Raw genomic sequence first — 26,830 nt, 5'->3', positions numbered from 1 at the left:
TGTCACGTGGTGTGCTTTCTCAGTCAAGGTATTGATTAGTTCTCTAATCTCTAATACCAGTTGTTCGTGTGGTCCACGTCGCAGGGCTGATAGCAAAGACTGCAGTGCTCCCTTCGAGTCACTAAACATTGACCATCTTGGAGGTTGTTCTTGGCTGACGAGACGAAGTGCAGCGTGAAGCAAACCTTCTTTAAATCACCATTGCCATAGCACAGCTAGACAAAGCGAGATCAAGCAACAAAACCGTGTCACGGTTCTGCTATTTTGTTAGTTGGTTCACACCGCAGCAATCAGGGCTCCATTTTCGAGCCCTCAGCTTTAGAAAGGTCTGGCTGAAAGTAAGTTTCAGCCATTTGGCTTTACGGCTACACGAGTACCTTTGGCTGAAGACGGGCTCTACTAAACATCATGTCAGAAGGCGATTGACATCATTACAATGAAAACGTCAGCTTTAAAAAGCCACATGAAGAGCTTGAAGGGGAGTGTGTCCAACTCAGTAGCTGTTTACCTGCAAGAAATTGCAGTTATGAAGAAGTATATTTCACTATTTTTCGGCGCAGGTGTGCGAATAAGGTTTGCTTCCCCCTTCTTGAAGTTAAGCCTGCAGCATCCATGAAATGCTTTAATTCTTGAAAATTGAGTAAAACATTCTGTGCTAACCCTAATGTCTGTTTTCTTTTAATACGAATGATTGTTTGCCTCATTTTTGGCACTTTGCAGGAGGTCCGTAGGTAGCTAGGTAGCAAGATAGGTTCTTGTCTCGCATCGCTTTCATAAAAAGAAAATAGTGTGTGACCGACGGTTGAATCAAACCTCTGCCACTGAACACAGCATCCCGGGTCTCTAAATATAGGCCACAATTGTTTTTGTTATTTCTTTTCTTTATTTGCCTTGCTAGCAATAATACGCACACACGTACAAAGCAGATCACTTGGTGCTAAAAAATAATATTCATTTGGCTAGACTGTACTTATATAAACATCTTTCAGAGAGGCCATGACAGACACCAAACCATCAAGTTTCTGAAACCACTATGGCGTTTCAATCGTGCACATTAAGACAGCACGCTTGTACGTAAGACTTTCAATTCTATGTTGCCTGGCAGACATTGAATCTACGCAGGCATTCCTTAGATCCATGCGCGTTTTCCACATGCTGCTCATACACAAAGTATTCTCATGTCAGCCGGCAGTCTCCCTGCGTCTGTATATGTCAAGAAACTAATACCGAAAAGGCTTATTAGCAGTTCTGTTTTTTCAGAGTTCGTTTGAGAATGTCCCACAAGAATACGGATTCATGGTAATTTAAATGTGCTCAACAGTTACAGGTTTTTTTTTTTTGCATATAATGCAGTTAACAGACCACGGAACAGAGAAACCCTTGATCGATCGCACGCATACCTATTTCGTTCCAAAGCCAGCCAGCGCTTTAAAACGGTCGGAGCGGGCGCTCTGTGGCACTTCCTCGTCTTCGTTCCTTGTGACAGCTCGCGCTGTGAGGCACCATGTTAGGCGGCACAATCTGCCGGACCAGCCCGCTTTTCTCGTTGCTTTTCTCGTAGCACCAGACGTAGAAATTGTGCGACATTGTACCGATTCCAAGATCACCCAAGGTAATTCTTTAACATTTCTTTGCCGAAGTAAAAAATGCCATCGTCGTTTTAACATGCACCATATGACAGAGCCATACGTACGTACGATTTCACAACCTGTAGTTGCTGATGACATCACTATCCGTGTTTCTCTCGCTTACTCTCCGCCAGTACCTATGTAGAAACCAACGATTGCCCTGTAGCAATTCGCATCGAACGGCTGGCGTAGAAATTATGCCGTGGCCACCATATGATCGTCTTCAACTTAGTCGTCGTCGTGCTGATGGCGTCACAGACACATACGCAAGCGACCCACACACACAGCTACTCAATGGACATGAACACGTTGGTTTACCTGGTATCGCTTTTCAGAACCCCACCCAATACTAGCAACGTACCTGCAAAAAACTTGGCATAATATCGATTCCCGTATTGCTTGTTTATTCTTTGCTCTCAGATTCTACCGTGTGTCCCAAATAACGTCAGCAAAGCTCTTCAACGAAAAAATAAATAAAAGATATAGAATAAACGTTACAAGATACGATTATTAGACCTAGGTTGTTTGGTCGTCAGGCGTCTGAAAACCAAACACCGCAGGTCTTAAAACCGTATCTTGCACCATGATCTTTTTAATTTATAAAAGCACTTGCCAGCGTTAGCTGGGACATCCTTTATGGGGGTGATCATTTTTAAGCTTACTGGAATTTTTAAAATTCACTTGTGGCAAATAGCATATTTTTGTACTTGAGCTCGATTATTCGAGGAGGCGTACATTACAAACAGTATAAATTAAGCAGGTATTGATGCGAAAGCATTAAACGGCTCATTGAGCAATAAAGCTGGCGTCTGTAGCAGCCAAACGGCACCTAATTTCCCATTGGCTCAGGCGCCACACAACGTATACGCCTTGACGCAGCAGAGCGGGCGAAAGGTGACAACTGCTGCGCCGCTGGCGTGCAAGGAGTTGCGTGACGGGAGAGGGCATCGCCGCGATGCCACGTCAACCTCGCTCTCACTCTCGCAAGCATGTGTTATCTCTGCGTTCTTTGACTGGGTAAGCTCTCGCCTGCGTTCCAACTTCGCCTTAGTCATCGCCATAAAGAAATTAATGTATAAAAACACAGAATAAATTTGAAAGAAAAGAAAATGCAACAGAAATTTTGAGAATTGTCTACTGATGGGTAAGCATTCTTTGGCTCGGCTGCTACTTCGCTTTGAATTAGTTATTTAACTAGCTCAGGTATGTCTACTCTTCACTACGAATCATCTACTATAATACTACGTTAACGATACATGGGTTAACTTGACTAATCATACATTTATCTTGCAGATATATCGTAGCAACTGAGCCGAAACGCCATCACAACCGCGCTTTTTCTTTTTCTTTTTTCTTGCTGTGCGACTGTCACGCGACTAGCCGCTCGAGCCACTTTGCGTGTATTTGCGGGCTTCATTCACGCTCGGAAAAACACTTTTATGTAGCACGTATTGAACAACAGAACGCTGTATCGGGAGCTTTAAGTTCGAAGCACATTAGGGGCCCGGGCTGTCGGCGTGCAATGTGATCTCATGTCGTCGCGGTCACGCGCAAGAACAGTGTCAAAACAAGTGCAGAATTGATCAAAACCGGTTCAAATAAACTAACATGATTCAGATAATTTAAAAATAGGAATAATCAAGTATTAAACGCATTGATTAGCAGAAACTCGTGAAAATCGTTTCCGAACGCCAGTCTGGTACCACAACAGCGCAAGAGAGGGCACCACCACCCCACAATCGCTCGATTCCTCCACACTCCAGCGCTACTCCTGCACCCGATCAGCACGCGCCGTGTGGCAAAGAGAAGGTACGGTGGCTAGATGGGTAGGTGTGCCGTCCGCCGGGCACGAAGAGTAATTCAGCGCTTCTCCGCATCATGACGACAAAATTGGCGCTGCGGTCGGGGGTTTGTCGCAGGCGGCGCGCGTCGTCTGCTGCTGCGGCCACGTTACATTGCAACTGCGGCATATTTACCACCGTATTTAAACTGAAAACCTCATTCACAGTGGCATCATAGACAGTTACAAATTTATGAATACAGCAGAGATCTGTCGCTTGCGAAGGTAACGTACTTGCCTTTTCCGTCACCTGTTTGTTTGCACATTTGAGATTCAAGAAATACAAGAACTATTAACGCTGTTTCGTTCGGTAAACACGTTAAACTTGAGTCTACGAGGAGAAGCACAAATTCTGCATGGATGAAATAACCCTTCATCAGTTCTACTAAAGAGAGAAAGACAAAGTTTGCTTTGCAGAATAGATGTGTACAGTAGTATGTAGGGACTGTACGCGAACGTGCAAGGAGTGCTCTTACACCACGGAATGCGCAAGAGAAATGCTTTGTCTTGAAGGGATGTAAAACACAATGGCATAAATAATAATATTCGTACAACTAAAATTCTTTGATTCAATTTTCTTGACTGCAGTCAAGGAAATTGAACCAAAGGATTTTAGCATTGCGGTTATTATAAATTTATAAACTATATTATAGACTTGTTCGTGATAAAGAAAAAAGTTCTTACGTCGTGCGATTATGTATGATGAGAGCAGTAGCTTGTAGCATAAAAAATCATAGTTTGGACTCATGACGATCGTATGTATGTATACTTGAATTGTATAATAATTTAGGTAATTCTTCGGTCCCACACGCAAACCATGCAGCAACACCAAGCTTTTATTGCAACTATAGCTTTAAATGAAACACTTCCCTGCATCACAGCGCTCAAAATGCACGTAGAGTAGCCGCAGCGTAAGGTGCATTTTACCTTCTGTAGCACGCTCAGGAGCCAAGTTTTGGTTGTCACAAGGAAGTGCATGCAAGCAATGTATTAGCTTGATGATGCTGTTCATAATTTCGATTTTATGCTGCTCACAACCGATGACTCCTGAACGCTTCAGCTGGCGAAAGGAAAAAAAGTATGCCAGCGGCTGGGCATATCTGCCAGTCGTTGCGTTGTAAACCACGGCCGCTGCACTTGAAGCTGAACTTTTTGCACACACAAACATCTCATCGGCAGTCTTTGACCAGGTTCATTTCTTCACTTGTCTACAAATACTCATTCTTCACCTGTAGAACACGCGATATTTCCATTCACATCCTATTTGCTTGCAGCGTGTGTAAGTTTGGCCAATGTTTCCAGAGGAGGTATTGGTTTGGCTCGCTGTCTCTTCCGGATTATTTCAATGGCCAACATGCCGTTGGAGCCTGGCTTGTTCTTTTTCTAGAAATTTTCTTCAACATCTAAGGCGCAGCGTCGGGTAGCACTGAAGGAACAGTGTCACTCTAACCGCACATATGCCATCGGAATCTGCACAATCTTCCTGCCGGTCATAGGCTCGATGACATGCTCCTTGAAGTGGCGCTGGTACATGACTAATGCGGTTGAAACATTTTTTCAGCACGGCGAAGGGCAAGCTGACGTCTCTCGGAAAGTTCTGGGTCTCAGCGTATCGAAACCAATGATTCTTTAGCGCGTGGTTTGCATGTTTGTAACCCAACTTACAATTCGGCGCAATGCAAGTGGTGCTTTTCTGGCTCGTTTTCTTCTGTGCAGGAACACTTTCACTCGTTCCCTGAGTCTCACGAGCTTGGTATTCACGAATATCACCCACAATTTTCACTTCGCTCCTTAAACGTCCAAGGAAATTACAAGAACTCGGAGAAATATCGTGACTGTGAGCGCAGCGCTCCGTGCCGTGAGTGTGTTAACAGACGATATAAATGACCGCTTTTGAAAATTACTCATTGCAACAAGAAACATCGCACTGTTAAGCATTCTCTCAACATAGTGTAACCATTTTCTTTCAGCTTTTATTGTGAGAACTTATTATCCTAAATAAACAAGCGCGCAATAACAACTCTCTCAGTAGCAGACGACGCGCGCTTCACGGCAAACCTCTGACCGCAGCGCCACTCCTGCTATCAGATGCGGAGAAGCAGTGAACTACACCGGTCGGCACACCTACCAATCTAGCCACCGTAGAGAAGGTACAGGGCTTTAGGAGCAGTTGGCGCTATCCGGAACTTCCTTTGGCCATGGACGCCCAGCTGCAGGCGCGCATCGAGCGACAACGCTGGCGCATCACTGCTTCGAACTTCCCCAGGTTTCACGTTAGTGGAGCCGCATTAGCGCTGTATTTGAACTACACAAGTGCAGGATTTTTCATGTCGCTCTAAAATTTTTTCATTGATGCTTTTCATGTAATTATGATATTTGAAAAGGTGAATAATTAATGAAGGCTAAATAAGTAATCAGGCAGAATGCTATAAATAATCTGAGTATTTCCAAGTGACGCCTAACAACATTAGCTTGGTTCTGTCCAGCTTCGTGACATTTGCATAGTTTAAAGTTTTGGCGAATGATAGTTGGGACACCCTCTATAAAGCATACATGCAGGGGATCATTTAAAATGGCACCAAAGAGAAGCACTAAATTAGTTTAGGCGGATGAATTATACTTGGAAGTCTGTTCTTGCGTTATATGCTCACCTTTCACTACATGTACAAATGTGACTTAGGACATATCCATACAAAGACCGTTGTTTTTGTTTATTTTTCAAGCGAAGCTTGTATACGCTAGCATGCGCCGGCGATGTAACGCTAAAAAAACTGGCTGCTCTCAAAGCTGAACAGGTGGCTCGTGCTGGGCGCGCGCTCGTGCCACGGCTCCCCGCGTTCATAATTGTCGTCTGCTTCCACAGCTTGCGGCGTTGCCGCTAATTATTCCAGTGTAGAATTTCACTCCTGTCGTCATAATGGGGAGGCCGGGTTTACAGGGGTATGAGCCAATGCTTAAGGGGGTATGAGCCATTTACTGTCTTACGTAACGAAGAGATTAAGTTTTGAAGCAATTTCATGGAAATCCATTCAGAATGACCACGCTCGGGAAAGGGCTCGTCGTCGACGCTCCGATTTTAGTGCGAGGGCTTCCGAAGTCCAGGCGAAACCTCAACAAAGAGCCGCGGGCCCCGAGTGGGGAGAGCGCGATGTTGAGGCCAAACGTCAGCGAAGAGCCGCCGACCCCGAGTTGTGGGAGGGCGATGTTGAGGCCAAACGTCAGCGTCATTAGCCCTCCAGGATCCCGACAACGATGGTGAACGCCTCGGCAACGCTAGCACCAACTTCCCTGGTGTGACGGTGAGGTTTCAAGTTTCTCAACCGGAAATTTGGAGCCAGCTGCAGTGCATGTGACCGGTTGTGGTTCGAGCAGATACTCGTCAGTGCAATTCGTTCAGAGGAACACAGAAGAAACACACAAGCTTCGCTTACCCCCCTTTCCTCAACAGGGGCAGGGCTACTGATTTTAATGGCGAAGCATATTAGGGTCGAACCTTGTCCCCTCCTCGTCGTCGTCGTCCGTAGCTCTGGTTTGCATGGAGTCCGCTAGGGGCGCTGTGGTGCAAAAGGGCGTTCATTCCCGACGCGCGCTCTCTTTCTCTCTTCAGCCATGGATGATAACGGTCGGTGCACAAGGGCGTTCGTTGCCGACGCGCGCTCTCTTTCTCACTTCAGCCATGGATGATAACGGTCGCTTCTAATAACGGCGCGCCCGCTAAGGTTAAAAAGGCGAGAGTGGCGGCTCAACTGCAAGTGGAGTCGAGGGCTCGCAAAGCTGCTGCAGCACGGCGACGCACACAACAAGCGGACCCGGAGTCTAGGGCGCGGGAAGCTGAAGCAAAACGGAAACGCCGGCAAGCGGACCCGGAGCTGAGGGCTCGCAAAGCTCACACTTTGAACGATTTGAACTGTCCGGCTGGCGTCGACGGCGAACTGCGGCTTGTAATGCTCTCTGCACAGCAGTCGGCTGAGCTCGATGATGCCTGGTTGTAGCCGCGCACGTAGCTCTACGATTCGCTTCTTCAGCAGCGGTTCGTACCTTGCGAGGAAACGCCATAACGTGTACCGAATAGGTACCCAGAATACGTGGCGCAATCTAACATCGGGATAGCGTTGATTGAGCGCCTCGTCTGAGTCGAATCTCCTCTGAAACGCATCTCGTCGCACGCGGCTGTTGCAGGCACGTTCACTAGATGGCGCCACCATACTGGCGGAGGCTCGGGTCGTCTGCGCCTGCCCAGGGCCTGTTTATAGGGCCTTTTTTCTGAAGCTGATAGCAAGCAGTTTAGTGGCTCCGTGGTAAACAATCCGATTCTCACGCAGCAGGCCTGGGTTCAATCCCGGGGGAGAGCGGGCGCTTTTTTTCGCATTTCCGGCGACAGCGGTTACGGGGCAGTGGCGGCATTATAGCGACCAGAAACGACTATTGTAATGAGCTCATAACAGGTTACGCTGTAAAAATTCTTTGTATGAAAATATTTAGGGACATTTTCAATTATACGTAAGAACCTTTTTGCAAGACATGAATGTAGTGCAGATTCTGTTGAGTGGTAGTAGCCCAAACTAAATGAAAATAATTAAGGAGAGATTGAAACAGACTGTTAAAAATTAGCATTAGGATGTTTTGTGGCAGTATATGGCGATTGAGATAAACAATACCAATTTACCTATGACAGTTTTACTGCTAAACAATCGATGTGTCTATCACAGGATAAGGTTTCTTGAAAGATGACACCCAATGTTTTAAAGCTGGGTACGATAGCAATAGGCGATGACTTTAATAGTATGCATAATCCAAAAAAGGTAGGGCGTGCAGACACGGACACAAGAGAAGCGGACAACACAAGCGTTTGTGTCCGTGTCTGCACGCCTTACCTTTTTTGCATTATGAATTCTTACCAACTAGCTCAGCTTTCTTTCTTTATAAATTATAATAGTTGGTTTTATTACTCTCACCGTTCTTACTTTTACTGCGAAATATCATAGCTTATGCTTTGTGTGTACTTAATCTAAAACTATTTTGCATGCCCATTCGTCCAATGTATGTAGAGTTAAGTTAGCTTCATCGTTTGATTCATAAACCCAATTTCCTATTCCGAGGATACTGGTATCGTAAACGTAAACAATATATTTCGCCGCATAGTTCATAGTGATGATGTCATAATTGTAAAGATAGAAAAGAAAGCGGCCCAAGATGCTACCTTGTGGCACACTTCAAGATACGGTAAGCCGGCTGGACAGAGCATGATTTATGTCCACTGTCTGGACACGGTACTGTAGATAGCATTTAATAAGGTGTGCAGCTTTGCCGCTGTACCCACAGCGTAAAAACTTCTCAATTAAAATAGAATTCGAAGGTTTTGCTAAAGCCTACAAAATTGGCAAGACCAATTTTCGAATTCAGGACACCGATATAAAATTATTTTTTTTCCAGAATTTGTGAAAATTCAGTAAGGATCGATATGGAACGGTAGTTGCGCATGTCATTTTTATTATCTTGTTTGTGCAGCACTATTACACGAGCTACTTGCATTTCACGAGGAAAAGCAGCCTGATTAAGACAGTGGTTAGATATATAAGAAACAGAGGGCGCTAAAAGATCAGCAACATAGTTAATAGGTTTAATTTGGAATCCATGGATGTATTTTGCGCTACTTCTCGTAAGGTTATTCATTATATTATTTACTTCAATTTCATTTACGGGTTTTTAAAAATTGTGCTTGTAAAGTACGCAAGAGTATTTAGGATATTTTGCAAAACGGGCATGTTAACGGCCCGAATATAGTACTTAATAAAGGCCCCTGTAAGCAGTCTACCTTAAAGTTCTTAAACATTTAGTTCTAACTTCTTAATTTTATCAGGAGTCACGCTATGTTTTAAGGCACAAATAAATCTCTTCCACATGAGCTCAGAACATCCACCTGCAGCGCCGAAGAAATTAACAATGTATTCGCGCCTTGCTTTTTTATATCCCTATCCAAACGATTGCGGCATTATTTAAACTGACGAGAAAGATCAGCATCTTTAGTTTGAATGAACATGTAATTTAAGTTGTTCTTCTCACCGATTCCTAAAAAAAAAAAAGGTCGGAGCTTATCCAAGGTTTACGAATTTTTTTCCCGTTGCTTAACGCGGGTGGCAGGAAAACTGGCTGCATATAGTGGTTTTAGAATACGAAGAAATATTTGATAGGCCTTATTTGCGTCGCTGCATGCATACACTTCTTCCCAAAAGATATATTCCGTTTGTTCTTGAAATCTGGACAAGTTTTCTTTTGTTATTTTCTGTACAAAGTGCGTTAATTTGTGCCTCTTGCTATGTACACGTAGCTTACAACAAAGAAATAAGGGTAGGTGATCACTGAGATCATAAGCGAATTCACCAGCTTTAACATTTTCATAATTTTTCTTTGTTAAACAAATTCAATTAGAGATGGAGAATGCTGCGTTATTCTAGTGGGTATGTTAATAACATTCAATAAGCCATTCGCTATCAGTAAACGGTCAAGCTATAGCTTCGAAAAATCATTCTTCAACGCAACAATATTAAGATCACCACCACAAGTAAAATCAAAACGATTTTTTTCACAAACTCAAAAATTGCTTCTATATAGTTAAGAGGACAGAATGCCATTGGGAGGACGATAGCAGACAGTTATTACCATATTTTGTAATTTTATTGACAAATGTTCGTAGTTATGTGTACTTACAGAAAGTTCGGGGAATAATGCACAAGTTCTTGCTTTATCAAGATGCACACGCCGCCGCCACCGGCATCTGAATGATTTAGATAAAAGATATTATAAAAGGTATTATGGAATGCGTTGCCAGTAGACCATGTTTCCGTTAATATTATTGCATCGAATGAAACCATAGTTGTTCAAAGAATTGACAAAGTTCAGGTTTTTTATTTAGAACTGACCGGATGTTGAGGTGCATTATTTAAATGATTTTAGGAACGCTTTTCCTATATACTGCTCGCATACTTTGGGTGATACGTAAGTTTCTCTGTTTCCTTCTGCCATGGTTATCGGCAAATCACACGTGTCTTAACCGAGCTTGTCTAGATCGCCCGCGGTGAAAATCGTCACCGCCTGTCCACCGTTGGCTTTGCGCACAAGGACGCAGCCATTGTTGTGCCACACATATTTGTATTTTGCCCTTTTAGACCAGTTTTTCGTTTCGAGCCGTAAAGCACGTGTCCCTTTCGTCACATTTTCGTTGAAGATCTCCTCGCCCATATCACGTAGCTTTTTTCCTGCGTTACCACCAACGGTCCCTATCAGTCTGTTTGGCAAAGCGAGAGATTATGCCCGGGATTTTTCTCTTTCCTTGACGGCAGACGGTGAACCGCGACAATCCTTAGCCATTAGCTGTGGAAGCTCAAGCTGTGCGGCTCGCACATTTAGCGTATCAATCATATTTTCTTTTTGTGTATGTTTCATGCCGTGGAATTGAAGATTAATGTGGTTGATTCTCCATTCGAGGGCGTCAAATTCGGCTTGTAGCTGACTGACGTCGCTCTCGTTTTTCTCGAGTTTTTCGGTTCGGCGCTTTAGTTCCTTAATTTCCTGTTCGTTTCTGTCCGTACGCTGTGGCAGTTTGTCGTAGTGCTCCGACCAGAATTGCAAGGAGTCCTCAATACCTTCAACTACTTCATTCAGCGGAAACAACTGGTCAAGCTTGGAACTTATAGTCTTTAACATAATCCGAATGTCTTGATGGTCAGAATCATCACTTGCACTCTATGGCTGCATTCGAATTTTCTGTCGCCGGCAAGTCGTACAGCGCCAAGCCAGGCGGTACGCCTCCCCCTTAGTTTTGATCGTTGTATAAGAAGTACCTGATCACGTTCCTGTGTGAAAAGTGAGAGTACAGTCACTGCCCACAATACAAGAATCCTGCTGAGTGAACCGTACCTCGCAAGTCGAACATAACACATTGGAAGTCATCTTCACAATTAGGCAGCAGCAGCAGTAGCAGCATCAAGCACAAAGTAAGATAACAAGGGGTATGAGGGATTCAGAAATACTAAGCTGCGAAAAAGCAGGTACTGGTTTAGGCGATATTCCCTCGACGCTGCCGTCAATGTGAAGCAGTGCTTGATTTCGGCGGCTTTATAAGTTACTCGTCGACAGTAGCGCCCGATGACCGATGTGGCTGGCTCCGGTGGGGTTTGACTGGTTTAGCCACGAACGTCCGTAGCCTTTGTCAGCAGCAGCAAAGGCGCAGTTAATGCCATCCCAAGATAGCCGATGCGGATCTGCGAAAAAGCAGGTACTGGTTTAGGCGATGTGCCCTCGACGCTGCCGCTGCCGCCAATGTAACCGCTTTCGCTTCCAATGTAACGCCCTTCCGCAATCAAATTGCAAGTATTAAGGAATTATCTTCCTTTCAATCGGCTCTACTAACCTACCTTAATGAGAAAACCTCGCATACCAGCTCATCATTTCTAAACAACCATAGTATCCTGCTTGCACGCGTTACTACCTTTGAACACTGTCATACATTTGTTGTATTATTCTAAAAGTGTTGTAGCGCTATCTTGTATTATTGCATTATATAATAATTACTGCATGCCACTACTAGATGCACTGTATCTCCTTAATGTTGGGATCATTTGTGTTCTTTATTTGCGTTTTGTTCTGCATGCTTAGAACCCCGTTTTGACGTTTCTTGTTATTATCACCCTCCCCCCCCCCCCCCCCCCATGTAATGCCCGATTCTGGGCCCTTAGGGTGAATAAATGAAATGAAATATAATGAAATATATATATCAAGTGCTACCGTGCAGGCTCATAATCCGAACCGGTGCTTGGTAGAAGAATTTTATCAACTGCCTGGGGTAGCATTGTTGACAGCAATATCAAATGATGTCGAGTTCATACGTATAGGAAACGAATGCGCGAAGGAGAGCTCCAATATAGATAGCACTCAGTAAAAAGTTTAGTCTGGGGTATTTTCATGTTTTTTTTTTCATATGTCGTTAGTCTTATTAAGATTGGGTAGGCTTTGCAAACAACATTTTCTTGGAAGAGCTATTATAGGGGCACTATGGGCAAAATTTCGGAGATGCCGTCACCATTGCCATGGTATTCCGAATTAAGTCCAAGTGCGATACGATCCTATCGCAGCCCACGCGTCTTAGGCTCTGGGTACGAAAAAAAAAAAAGGCGTGCGACGGTAAGCTGAGAAGAATGGTGCCTTGATGCGTGCCGTAGTCGCGCGCGCGATGTTGGAAGTCACGTGATCACGCGCACGAAAAAAAAAGGGGGGGGGGGGGGACACGACGTTTGCGGGCGCTAATGTGATCATGCGCGCACTAATAACGCTAGCAGGCGAGTGATCTTCTCTGCGTCTACTCCTCTAGCCCGCCGTTGGCGGCTTCGCATGCCTGTCCGCGCACCTTGGATTAATCCACGGCGGGTTAAAAAAAATTATCTATGGCGGGTTAAGCGGGGCGAGCCGAGATGACTGGCGGCTTCTTGTGCGCTGTCTTTCCACGCCTAGTGTGGAAGGTCACGTAATCTCAAGTTTCACAGACTCTTTCAAGCGTGAGGCAGCCGTAAGCGTACGCTCCCCGTTGCCTGCGCCCTTCAACACGCTAGCCTTGTGAGAGCGAGTGTTCGTGGTCATCGAGCGAGATCTCTCTCTGTTTGTGTGTGCATGCATGACACCATGGTTGCTCATTTACATAGGAAGAGAAGGTTTAGAGCAATTTATGTGGACCACAAAACTATGAACCTTACTTCATGTAAGTGTCTAATACTTTCTTATCATCTATAAGTGCTTCGTCTTTTGGACAAAAGTGCTACTTTTCTTGTTTTCCTCTGAATAATCATCATCATTATTATCATCAGCCTATATTTTTGTCCACTGCAGGACGAAGGCCTCTGCCTGCGATATGTCCAATTACCCCTGTCTTGCGCTACCGGATTCGAACTTGCGCCAGCAAATTTCCTAACTTCATCACGCCACCTCTGAATATGAACACGTAATTTCCAATTTAAGCCCCTCTTGTAAGAGCCACTAATTTAAGATTAGTGGATTATACAACGGTTTGTAGTTCTTCCGAAGTTACAATAGGTTAATGGAAACAAACCAACATTTATGCACATGCCGCTTATTATCATGTGTGGGATGAAATATTTCGCTGAAACTTTACCTTCCGCATGATGTAAGTTCTAGCCAGCCGTTCAATTTGCTGATATTGCCGACGTTCCGCTCCTCAAACTCAGTTTGCTGGACTTCAACGTGGACGTAAAATAAACTAATTGCGAATTTTCAACATTCATGTCGTATTCCTTTGCAACCCCAATCGTAAAATCGTGCAGATCACCAAATTCGACAAAAAAAAACAAGTGAAAGAAAAGTTGACAACGACGCCAATGCATCCGTTTCAAAGTCTTAATGTCCGTCGTTTGCTTCTCCGCTCGATAACCTTGCATTTAGTCATCATATCTTGCTGCATCGAAATGTCGCTAAGAAATTGTGTAACTTTCTGGGGACTTCCGGGTTTCGAACACTTTTGTAGTCGGGTGTACGAGCTAACCCACACGCGTGCACAGATTGTCGCCTTCCTCCATGCACTGAGGGAGTGCCGATCGCGTTGAGAAGAGCCGACGTTGATGGGAGCGGCATTGCGCGGTTGCAGACCGATCAGCCCTATACCACCTGCACCGGCGTGCAAGCGGAAGAACGCAGCACGCTAACGAAGCCAATCAGTGCCGCAGTTTTTTTTTTTTTTCATCTAGCAGGGACGAAGTTGAAGTGAGCATCGCGGAAGCACACCTACTATTCTGGCGGGAATAAATAAGTAATCGCATGCTGGCGTTCGCAATCAATAAAACGTGACCACGGGTAATGCGCCCTGAAGGACGGAAGAAATTAGGTTCGTGTATCACCCTCGCCTAACACGTGAGACCATTTTGGGGAGCAACCCTGTGGCGAAATGCGATTACGTCTTTGGGCCTGGTTCATCATTTCCGGATTGAGCGGACTCAATACGAAACGAGACTGTGCTTTTTTTGTTAGTTTTTTTTTCCTATGCTGCGTGCAACTTCGGACGTTGAGCTTACTGTAAAGAGGACGAAATGAACGCAATCATCCCTCTGAAGGTACGAGTAGTTCTTGTTTTTCTGCCACCTCCTGCAAGTTATCAGCCTGGCCTTATGTTCTGAAGTAAGAACAACTATATCGTGTGAAAGAAAACACAAATAATACAGATCAATCTCGTCAACGAGAACACCGGCATAACAAACACAATCCTTCCGTGTGTTTATGCCTTAACTGCTGTCCTTATGAGGGAAAGGTTAAATCTTGATCAATGCTATTGACAATGATACCCAGTTACGTAGAGAAATCTATCAGGCTCCTGATTCCGACCTAAACACTTCCAATATCCAAAACATAATGTATGTCTGGGGAATTTTTTTCCAAATATATTGGGTAGCCTGGAGCTTAATCACTCGAAATAATGTGATTTAGCTTGCGAACAGTGTCTGCATAAACAAGATATCTTATTCGGCGTACCCCATGCTTTTCTAGAGTGGACATTCGGCCGATTTCCTCACCATCCTTTGTGTAAAAAAAAATACAAGCTGACGCCACAGTAGGACCACGCATTGTCATGCCGCATGCTCATGCCGCATGCTCGGTCCATGAGCTGTAGAAGAAAGTGATATGGAAGCCAGAAGCTACAGCTATAGGTAGCCACAGCGGAAACTCGCGCAATCCACGTACGATACATGCATGGTACGAAATTTTCTCATCGGCCCACGACTTTTTTTTCTCAAAGAAAATACGTTAAAAAATTAGGGCCCTTCCACTGTTGTGAAGATGGAAGCCAGCGAAGCAGTGACTATGGTGGGTCTGCTACAGTGAATATTGCTAGAGTGAATTTATATGTTATAATTATTGACTATATTAGGCGTCTTCGGCATGCTTGTGAAAGAGCAAGGACAAGGAGCAAGGAGCAAGGCCTTGTTCTCGCCCGGCGCGATGCCCAAGTAGTGCATTTGCTGCTCCAAGTCCGCCCAATCGTCATAGACTAGCGTATGTCATAGCGTGCATAGCCGCGGCACACTGCACGGCTTCGTCAGCATCCTGACGTCAGGATCCTGGAAGATGTGGTTAAACAACGTCCGTCCCATAGCGAGTCCAAAGGACAACTGCTGATAACAGCGCTAGCGCGATCTCTACGTCTCGAGACAAAGGCGCACAACGATTGGTGGGACGTGCCGCCGCGGAGTATCGCGAGTACCGCCGAGTATCGGCGGTGCCGAGGGGTATAACAACGGGCCATCCATCATCCGTTTTGACACCTGTGCTAAGGCACAACTGGCGGGAAACTGCCAGCCACATGTAGCCAAACCACCACACACATGGAGCCAAAGCAAATGCTAATGATTATAATTTTTTTTCTACACGCTGACACGATGCTGGGGAACCTATCCCTTAACAGCTTCCCTGGAAAACTTTATGCTACGTGTTCGCAGCAAGAAATTTCCTCTCTTTGAGTTTTCCACTTTACAAAACAACAGCTTCGTCCCATATGAAGCTTTGCAAAATGTTTCAGAACATGTCTTCTGCCTTAGTGTAGGGACATAAATGCTTTGCTCATTAGAACATTATTGTAGACAACCATATTATTGGATTGTTCATATTTATTCGCGCTTAGGTTTTATTTATTACAGTAACGTTCATTAAATTGTGAGAATGGAACAACCGATTTCGGTGTCGTGTACCTAGGAGAGCCACCAAACTCCGCTGCCAACTCCATCTTAATCACTGTGTATTATCAAGTTTGTTTGACAGGGATGAGCGAGGGGAGAGATCATGCACAGTGACTCCAGAGACATGTGCAGAACGACGTGGCGGATAGCGGCAGAGAGCGAGCGCGCCTTGTATTTAGGTAATATACTGTTACAGCGTTGTTACATTGTACTAGAGGGCACTACGGGTGTCCCCTAGTTGTGTATAGATTTCCACTAGTGATCGAATAAAGGGATCTTCTTTCGGCTACTGTCGTCGTGCTTGCTTGCGCTGGCTGCCACTCCGCATGGCCAGTCGGAGGTACAACAGTTGGCGACGAGGAGTGGAGTCAAATAAGCTGCAAGATGAGCCTCCTCCAGTCACCGGCATTCCTTCCAGCGCTGGGAAAGCCAGCCATCCCGTGGAAGCAGTGGCGCAAGCTGTTTTAAACTTATCTGTTGGCCTCGGGGATTACCGCCCACCCTGCTGCTCGCCACAAAGCGATTTTGCTGCACTGTGTGGGCGTGGAACGTCAGCGCATTTTCTACGCATTACCGGAAGAATAGTCATCGCCTTCGACAGGAAAAGGGCAAGACACGGGCAAGGCCCAGAAGAGGATGGGCGAACAGGATGAATTTAACATGGCTTTGACAAAGCTCGAAGATTACTTCGTCGCAAAAACTAATGTCGTCGTTGAGCGGGAGCGGTTTCGCCAGCGTGCTCAGCTGCCAGGAGAATCTGTGGATTAATTTGTCACAGGTTTTCGTGAGCTTTATGGTACCTGTGACTTCGGTACGCAGTTGTAAGAAGTCATTAGGGATCAGCTTGTGGAAAAGACTGGCCACCGCCAGCTACGGGAGCGACTACTGCTGGAAGGTTCCGCTCTGACCTTGCAACGTGCGCTCGACATTAGACAGCTTTAGCAGAGCGCCGTTTACGCTCCGCTTCGCTCAGATTTCACGCTCTGAGATAATAGAGTGTTTTAGCTGAGCGCTTGCTGTCCGCTCCGCTCAGACCGGCATATGCTATCGAATGCCACACAACCGCTTAGCGGGAATGCTATTGCGCTTGCGCACAACGCTGATGCCGGCAGCGGAACGAAGACCGCATCCCTCGCTCCGCTACAAAGCCGACTGAGCGGAGCGTGGCAGCGTGCTTACTTGGCCTTTTCGTCGTTTTGCAGCCGAGTTGATAGCGCGTCGCTCGCGTCTCGGCAAGACGCGCTTATCAAATGCGAAATCTACGCAGTTCCTTGCAGTATCTCAGAGCGTGAAATATGAGCGCAAGCGGCGCTCTGCTAAAACTGTCTACTGCAGGGAATTATGTAGATTTCGCATTTGAGAAGCGCGTCTTGCCGAGACGCGAGCGACGCGCTATGAACTCGACTGAAAAACGACGAAGAGGCCATCTAGACACGCTGTCACGCTCCGCTCAGTCAGCTTTGTAGCGGAGTGAGGGATGCGGTCTTCGTTCCGCTGCCGGTGTGAGCGTTGTGCACAAGCGCACTAGCGTTTCCGCTAAGCGGTTGTGTGGCATTTGCTATAGCATATGCCGGGAGAACAAGTTAAGGACCGCACAAAGAGCAATGGAACGAAAAATCTTAGGAGTAACGTTAAGAGACAGGAAGAGAGCGGTGTGGATCAGAGAACAAACGGGGGTAGACGATATTCTAGTTGACATTAAGCGGAAGAAATGGAGCTGGGCAGGCCATGTAATCCGTAGGATGGATAACCGGTGGACCATTAGGGTTACAGAATGGATACCAAGAGAAGGGAAGCGCAGTCGAGGACGGCAGAAAGTCAGGTGGGATGATGAGGTTAGGAAATTCGCAGGCGCAAGTTGGAATACGCTAGCGCAAGACAGGGGTAATTGGAGATCGCAGGGAGAGGCCTTCGTCCTGCAGTGGACATAAATATAGGCTGATGATGATGATGATGCCGGTCTGAATGGAGCGGAAAGCAAGGGCTCAGTTAAAACACTCTATTGCCAGAACCATGGAAGAAACGGAACAATATTATCTGCAGCTTACTCCCCGTACGAATGTTCACGTAGTGGACCGCCATGCATCATTAGAGACTTTTAGTATTGCGGAAAATGCTTGCGTTAGCGTTAGCGTGTTACGCACGCTAAATCTTTGCGGAACGCTGTTCGATAGAGTTTTAGTATAGCGTAAGACAACGATGCGCCGCTAAGCGCAAAACCTCGCCGCGCCATCTAGCTGCGAGTAGTGAAAGCTTCAAAGCTGATCGGCTCGCCATCTAGTAGCGAGTAGTGAAAGCAGCAAACTGAGCAGCTCGACAAGCAAACTAGCCGTTTGGATCCACGCCAAGCCTTGGAAAGAGCCTGCGTAGTCTCGCGTGCATGGTTCAAGCACGGCGTTGGTTTCGGTTGTTCGTGTGCAAGTGCATTCTGTGGTGAACGATGCCGTCGTCTGTATTGTGGGACCCGCAATATCTAGCGACTCTTGGATGGGACGACATCGAGGCGCTTATGACAAGGGCGCCGGAGGTGCAGCCCAGAGTGTACGTCTCGCGACACGGGTTGCTGAACATTGCGGAAATGCCATCCGATGTTTTTCGACGGCATTTTCGTTTTGAAAAAGCAGACTTCTCTGTCCTACAACGGGCACTGCGCATTCCGGATCTCGTAACGAGCGCCCAAGGTGTTCACGTTCGTGGTTTGGAGGCGTTGTGTATTTGTTTGAAGCGGCTGGCCTACCCAAACCGCCTTTGTGATCTGCAGCACTTCTTCGGCCTTCACTACTCCGTAATATCCAGCATAAGCAACAAAGTGCTGGATCATATAGAGGTGACGTTCGGCCATCTCTTGGATGACCTCACCAAACATCAATGGCTCTCACTGAACGACTTGGACGAGCTTTCTCAGGTAAGCCAACTGAAACTAGGAAATGTTTCGTCTGCTCGCCAAGAAAGAATGCAGAAGAGTTTAACTCCGACATGACTTTTGATGGTCGCTGTGGTGAATGATTAGGTAGCTAATACGAGCTTCGAACAGCGTGCGGCATAACTTGGCGTATGAAATGATTGTAGTGTTGCGAAAAAAGAAAAATCTGCGCACATGTCTCGCGATGGTACGCGCACAACAGATGTGAAACAAAATTGTGCAAGTGTAGGTGGATAAATGGTTGCATGAACCTGGTTATTACAGCTCGAAAGTTTGTTTATTTGATTATATAAATGTTGAATTAATTACGGTGTGAGGTACCGTAGCAGTCTTATCAGTTTGCTCGTTTATAATAAATACCACCTTCTCGACTTTAACCTTATTTGAAGTAGTGCTATTCACATTGCAAGTGGTCAAAACCTGCAAACCATATCCTGTGGTGCGCTTGGAACACGTTGCATATATCAAAGATATGCTTTGTTAAGTGCCACAAATTCTGCGGACACTCCTGGCGACACCATGAGTACATGAATTCCAGTGAGGTATACTTAATGCAAGTTGTTTGAGCTCACCGAGATGCTTATGAGCATATAGACAAATGTGGCATAAACGCATGTGCCTGAAAAAGCTCCTTACTTTACAGAAAGCATAACAATTTGTCATGGTGGTTTTTGTCTTTAAGGACTGGTATGCTAACACTGATTATGGCTTTACGTGGTTTCACCTTTATCTTGCAGGCAGTGCACAACAAAGGCGCAGCTTTACAGAACTGCTGGGCCTTCATTGATGGGACTGCACGGCCCATCTGCAGACCATCCGAAGACCAACATGCCTATTTTTCTGGACATAAGAGATTGCACGTCCTCAAGTACCAAGCGGTGATGTGTGCTAATGGGCTTGTTTGTGAGCTCGATGGCCCGTATCCAGGAAGGAGACACGATGCAGGTGAGACAACGTATTGCTACTTTGTAAGAATGCTAATCATTTTAAAAAGGCATAAGTATGTTACTTATAAAGAATGCCAAAAAAAAGACGCTTTACTATGTGAAGAGGTTTAATTGTTCAGCCAGAAAAGATGGAAAAATTGACATTGTGTGACTTCGCTTTAGACTTTGTATGATTTAGGAAATCTGTATCTGTATACTCTATGCAAATGCTGCAAGATGGCTACATTCAACTGTAGCACAAGAATTAAAGCACCGTTGTATGTAGGTATACGTGTAATACTGGACTGCACGTTGCTATCAGCATCTTCTTCCCTTGGCATGCATAGGGCCTTGCCTTTGTATCATTGCTTCGTAGGGGTCTCACATTGTACATTTGCCTTATTTGGCAAAGCCTGCAAATGTTGTATTATTTAAACAGTGCACGGTGTTGCCAGTCATGATGATAAATTTCATTATGCAGCTTTTGAGAGTCCTAGTACGTCACAATGGCAGCCAAAATGACATCATTTCAATATGCCTATGAGATGTATTATTATCACTTGAATGCGTCTTTGCCTAACATAACTGCTAATATGTACATTTTTTTTATGCACATCTGTACATTGTTTGGTTTGCATTGGTGCAATGATATTGAATGAAGCATTTATGAAGATATCGGTCATTCAGTTATTCTATAAATGTCCGAAAACTTTTGCTTCATTTCAGGCATTTTGCACGAGAGTGGACTGTACGAGAAACTGGAAACCTTGGTCCAAGGCAAAGAATATGTGATCTACGGGGACCCAGCATATCCTCTGCGGCCGCTACTCATGAAGCCGTACGGTGGTGCCTACCTCACTGAAGCACAGCAACAGTTCAACACATCTATGAGCTCAGTGAGACAAGCAGTGGAGTGGGGATTTGGAAAAGTTATATCACAGTTTGCTTTTCTAGATTTCAAAAAAAAACCAGAAACTTCTGCTTCAAAATGTTCCCCGCATGTACAGAGTTGCAGTGATTCTCATGAACTGTCATGCCTGCATGTATGAGAATCAAATTTCTCTTTATTTTGGTACAAAACCACCAAGTCTTCATGCTTACTTGAGGACTTGAGGATTGGCACATATCTGTGTACAGAAGCATAAAATTTCATTGGAGTGTATACAGCAGGCATAACGAAATTCTTACTGGGAGCTCACTACTACCCTTGAAAAGAAAAGTGTAAAATCATTGCATTCTACCGGTACTAATATATGGGGTGGAAACGTGGAGGTTAACAAAGAAGCTCGAGAACAAGTTAAGGACCACACAAAGGCGGCTGCATTTTGATGGGGGCTAAATGCGAAAACACTCGTGTACTTAGGTTTAGGCGCACGTTCCCCAGGTGGTCCAAATTTCCGGAGTCCCCCACTACGGCGTGCCTCATAATCAGATCGTGGTTTTGGCACGTAAACCCCATAATCTAAAGTTCGATGGAACGAAAATGTTAAGCTTCACGTTAAGAGACCGGCGTGCAGCGGTGCTGTCACGGAGGGGCATCTTTATTCAAGACGCGACACGCCGATTACGGATCCCGAAGTGTGCGTCTACGGCCACGTGGTAGTGCCAGGCTCGACCTTGGCCCTTGACCTTGGGGGAGAGGAGAATCTGCGTTTGTCGTCCATGGTGAAAGGGACGCGTCCAAGACTTTTGGGAGCTACGAGCCGTGAATTCGGAGAACTCTACAGACCGGCAGTTTCCCTACATAGGGAACTAGGGAAAGGAGATTCTATTTAAGTGCAGGTTTTGGGCCCTGCTGATTAGTCTAGAAGCTGACCCATGCGCTGCTGAGAAGACGTTGGGGGCCTAGTGGCGTCCAGTATCGCCTGGGCCGCCTGGCCGCGTTGGAGCTCCAAGTAACTAGTTGGCGTACGAGACGTCAAACCAGCGTCTGCAACGAAGTTCACGGTAGTTCGCCTCAAGTTAGCTCAACCTTCTTGAGAGAAGACGTCAGATCTAGACTCCCCGGAAACCTAGCCCAGCAATTCGCATCCACCTCGACAAGATCGGACCGACAGCATTCTTCGGGAAAGCTTTGTGCACCGGCTTCGCAATTCATGGACTTGCTGCTGCTGGCCGGCCATGCGTATGACACCAGTTGTTTTTCTTTTGGACTTTGTTTCAGCGAAATGCTGTTAAGTGTATTCTTGTGTATTTGATCCTCGTACTGTTTCATTTTTATACCTACTGTTAATCGCTCGTATTTATTTGTCCTCATCATTGTGTATATTAAGCTCAGGTGTGTCAGTCTGTATTGTGTTTTCTTTATTATTTTATTTTATAATTTGTGTATATTTATCAGACGATAAATATCTAGTTTTTCTGTTTACTCCCGACTCTGACTCTTTTCAATGTGTTTGCTCGAGCACGGAACGACCAACAAGCTTGTCTACCCCGTCGATCGACTTCGCGCCGACGACGAATCGGGGACAGCTGTGACAGGTGCACATCAGAGAGCGAACGGGGGTAGCTGATATTCTAATGACGTTAAGAAAAAAATTTCGCTAGCCAGGCTACGTAATAGGTAGGACGGATAACCGTTGGACCGTTAGAGTTACACAACAGATACCAAGAGGATGGTAGCGCAGTCGAGGACGACAAAAAATAGGTGCGGTGATGAAGGTAGAAAATTTACATGCGGAAGTTACAATCGGTTAGCGCAAGACAGGGGTAATTGGAGATCACAGGAAGAGGCAGTCGTCCTGCCGTGGACATAATATTAGGCTAATGATGATGGTGTTAATTTAAAAACCCCAGGTGGTTAAATTTAATTTGGATTCCCCCACTAAAGCATGCATCTTAATAGTATGGTTACTTTCACACTTCAGACCCCCACATTGAGTTTCTCTTACTTTAACGCTGCAGTTGAAGTCGAAATGAGTGTCGAGTGTATATTCCATGTAAGCTATGCTTTCTTTGTGAAAAAAATTTATTCACTCCTTTTTCAATCTGTCGAATAATTTGTTCACAATTTCCAGAAGAGCACTTTGGTGCGCAGCATTTGTGCGCCGCTGCTCTTCTCTTTCCCTTCGGTCATCCTCCCTGACTCTGAGCTCCTCCATGCGGATCTCAGATTCTCGCTGCAGGCGCTTTCTTTCGAGGGCCAGCCTGTACCGTTCCAAGTCAATCCTCTTTTCCTCGAGCGCAACCTCTTTGTCCTTCAGCGCCTGCTCATGCTTCCATCGTTTTTCCAGGAAGGCGTGGTCGGCTGTTGAGACTTGCCCCCGCTTTCCTGGACAAAATATTTCAGGATACACTGTGCAATATGTCAAGGCACACGGCACACAAGTCAGATATGCAAACGAAAATTAAGTAAGTAATGGCCACCACGCGTGCTCTGCCAAACTTATTTGAACACAACCTAATGATCTTCAAAATCACATTTATTCAAATTGAAAGAGTACACAGGAAACATAGTATACTACATCTGCATACCTAGTGCAAGGCTTCCAAGAACATTATTCTACATAACAACTGGTATATACCTTAGTTATGCTTACACTGAAACATGCTGCAGAGCATAGTATGCAGGCCTTTGTTATGGTTACATTGAAAGAAACTACTTTTTTTGGGGGGGGGAGGGGGAGGAGGTAGCTCAGGAAATTCGTTATAACATGTTCATTGGTATCTAACCGTGACTTCGAACCAAAGTAATGCTGGCCTTGGGTACTGTACTTCTGTGTACTTACTGCGAGCCACATGCCGCCTTGGCAGTTCAGGTGCTGTATCACCTTCGATGTTCGGTACTGCTCTCGAAGTAGCCTCGTCCTGTGAGAACGCTGCTATTTCATTGATGCTGTTTTCCTCTGGTGGTTCTGATAGGTCCACCCACTGAATGTCTTCAGGGGCACAATAAATTTCTTGCAGGGTGCAACTAGATGTGCTGGCTCCACCTAAATGTGATGTATGGTATGCAAACAAAAGTACAGTTGCTGTCACGTGTGCAATACTTTAAACAGTGTTGCAGGAAATAAGTTCAAAACATGGGATTTCATTGGGCTAGTTAAAGCATATCGACAGTTTCGACCTGCCAAATGTTGCATGAGCGCAATGGAAAAGGATTCAAGTGGTGTTGTCATTCCTTTCGTGCTGTGCTTGTGCTACACTATGCTGGTTAAACATGTCCACTGCCATAAGTGCACAAGTTATGTACAAATGACGTAGCACTACAGCACTTCAAGCAAGTATTGCTGGCAGATTAGTGTACAAGCTCTAGGCATGTACATGCAACACCATTTCGCTTTCATGCAAATATTCTTCACTGCTTAAGGTGCATGCTGTATTGATGTGACCGCATAAATGTAAGCTTCATGTTTGTTGGTTAGTTTAAAGGCAACCTTCAATAAAATCATTTTATTCATGATCTAGTGGCAGACCTACATCACACTTGGCACTAGCACGACAGCGTGACCGCACTCAATGGCATGCAAGGCAAAGCAGCCATTAAAGAATGTGTGCGCATGAGCACCTGCCAACGATAGCGAACCAAGTAAAAAAAAAAAAAATTATAATAAAAACATACGCTCTGTTTCCTCTTCAGCGGTGGATGAGAATGCTGCAGACGCAGCATCTCGTGCATGGGTCGCGGTTTGGCGCTCAGCCTGTGCTGCGATGTTGCGTCTAATTTTAAATTTATATCCGACCTCGCGCACCAGTTGAAGAAGTTCCGTCAGTAGTGCTTCCTTTTCAGAATACTGTTCTTCAGTTCCTGACCTGGAATATCGAAGATTACAACACATGAAGTCACTCGACGGGGAAAAAAAAAACTCGTTTTACATGCTTAACGATGAAAGTTCTTAGAAAAGGCAGAAAGGGGCGCAAGGTTTGTACATTTCCAAGGAATTACTTACTTCTTGAGATTCGCTGCATCACCAGTGGAGAACTGCGACAGCATCAGGTCAAAACGGTCGCGCACCGCACGGACCGTGAACTGCTTGTCTTGGCCGCCCGCTCTACTTGTAAAACACAGGCGGGAGGTAACCTCCGGCCATCTCGAACAGTCGATTACTGCTCCAGCACCAAGTACCTCACGTAAAAGAGCGAGGTCATCAGACGTGCTGAAGCGCACCCTCGCATTCGCATTCGGCTTGGATGCTGCCATTTCGACTGGTTGCCGCACGAAAAAGTTTTTAACCTCGTAGGTACTTTCAAACTTTTCCGCCCGTCTGTTTTCTGATCGCGCTCAAACTGCGCGCCGAGCAGACGGCTTCTAGCGGCGCCGCCGTCGCCGCCTAGTGATGAGAAATCCAAGCGGTCGCACACGGAAATTTAATCGTAACAACTTTTACACGTATCGGTCGCTGTTAGTGAGTTAAAAACAATTGAAGCTCGTAAACAATTACTGATAAAATAAATTGGGCATCAATAGTTTTATTCTTTCTTTTCTCAGTCTGGCGAGTGTTTACAAGCAGACGTACGCTTCCGCTGTGCATGTGGAGTGTGCTTGACCTAGAGTCGACAGCGAAAACAACGCTGTCTTGTCGTCCGTAGGCCGTTACCGAAGCAAGAATACCCGAAGCAAAAGCCAGCAACACCTTTTATTTGTAAATCAGTGAGTCCTACAAAGCAGCAGGTCGAGACGATTTCCGCGAAGCGGGCAGCCGTCAGTTCAGAGGGTGCCGCCATGTTTGCAACGCTAAACAAACTTAGCGAGCGTTTAGCGTCTCCGCTATATTCGAAAAATAGCGGACGCACGCTACGCGCAAAACTGAAATAGCGTTCTGAGCATGCGCAGTCTGACCCCGCTATTTTATTGCGTTTAGCGTGGTGCCATTTCCGCAATACTAAAACTGTCTATTATCCTTGCGACCGAAACGCTCTGCGGTCTAAAGAGCGATGCTAGACCAGTCACTAACCACCTCAAGACCTTGTTCCCGCTGCGGCTCCACAGGGCATACAGCAAGTTCTTCAACGTACAAAGCCAGAAAAAGGACGTGTAACAAGTGTGGTAAGTTGGGTCATATCGAACGTATGTGCAGAAGCCTAGAAGAGCCCAGGCAATCACTAGGCCCTCGAGAGGTGACTGACGAAGGGGGCATTCAACTCGGGACAGTTCACCTTGGCCGACGGGATACAAGAGGAATACACGTACACGTGCAAGTACAACCGTGTGCAAAAGTATACCGACCACAGGGTCCCCGAAAAAAAATTTCTCCGTAATTTACACGCATAAAGGGAAACTGATGAGTGCACTAGAATATTCGCAATGTCAATTTGGGACTGCCGTCTTTGATTTCATGAGAGAATCAGTTCTTTTCGCGCAATCCCTGGTCCGTATACTTTTGCTCACGCTGTCACTATTTCACTTCTAGTGGCCACTGGCTTTGCGGTCTCAATTTTGTCTGCAACTAGAGGCAAGAGGCTGAAGCCTTCAACTTCCTTGCAATCGTCTTCAGTAACCCTCTTCAATGTTTCACTCAATCCCATCGCCGTACAGGGCTGTTTCGACACTCCCGTTGTGTTCCACGACCGCCAGGCAGACGTGCTCTTCCATGTCGTAGTACCTGTAGGGACGGCCATCCTTGGGTTGGACGCAATCGTCGCTTTGCGTCTGCAAATCGATGGCAGGTTTGTTAACTGCGTGACATCTTCGCAGGTGCCGCAGGGCATTCCAGATTATTTATTCCATGAATTTGCACACTTGTTCAACGGGAAGCTGGGCCAAGCTAGGAAATTCATTCACAATGTGCGCGTTCGTGAAGGCGTGGACCTGGTTGCTGCGAAATTGCGACGATTACCGTTGG

General features: G+C 45.7%; 1 non-coding gene across 1 annotated transcript; it reads left to right on the top strand.

Moving 5' to 3' along the window:
• Nucleotides 1–18,454: 18,454 nt before the first annotated feature.
• LOC119456856 (uncharacterized) lies at nucleotides 18,455–22,404 on the top strand. The gene is made up of 3 exons (XR_007467420.1): nucleotides 18,455–19,104; nucleotides 19,860–20,067; nucleotides 20,775–22,404. It is a non-coding gene; the product is annotated as an uncharacterized LOC119456856 (transcript).
• Nucleotides 22,405–26,830: the final 4,426 nt, after the last annotated feature.

Source organism: Dermacentor silvarum, chromosome 6, assembly GCF_013339745.2.
Source record: "Dermacentor silvarum isolate Dsil-2018 chromosome 6, BIME_Dsil_1.4, whole genome shotgun sequence".
NCBI lineage: Eukaryota > Metazoa > Arthropoda > Arachnida > Ixodida > Ixodidae > Dermacentor > Dermacentor silvarum.
The sequence above is the reverse complement of the archived record's forward strand: the minus strand, read 5'-3'. Positions and strand labels throughout refer to the sequence as shown.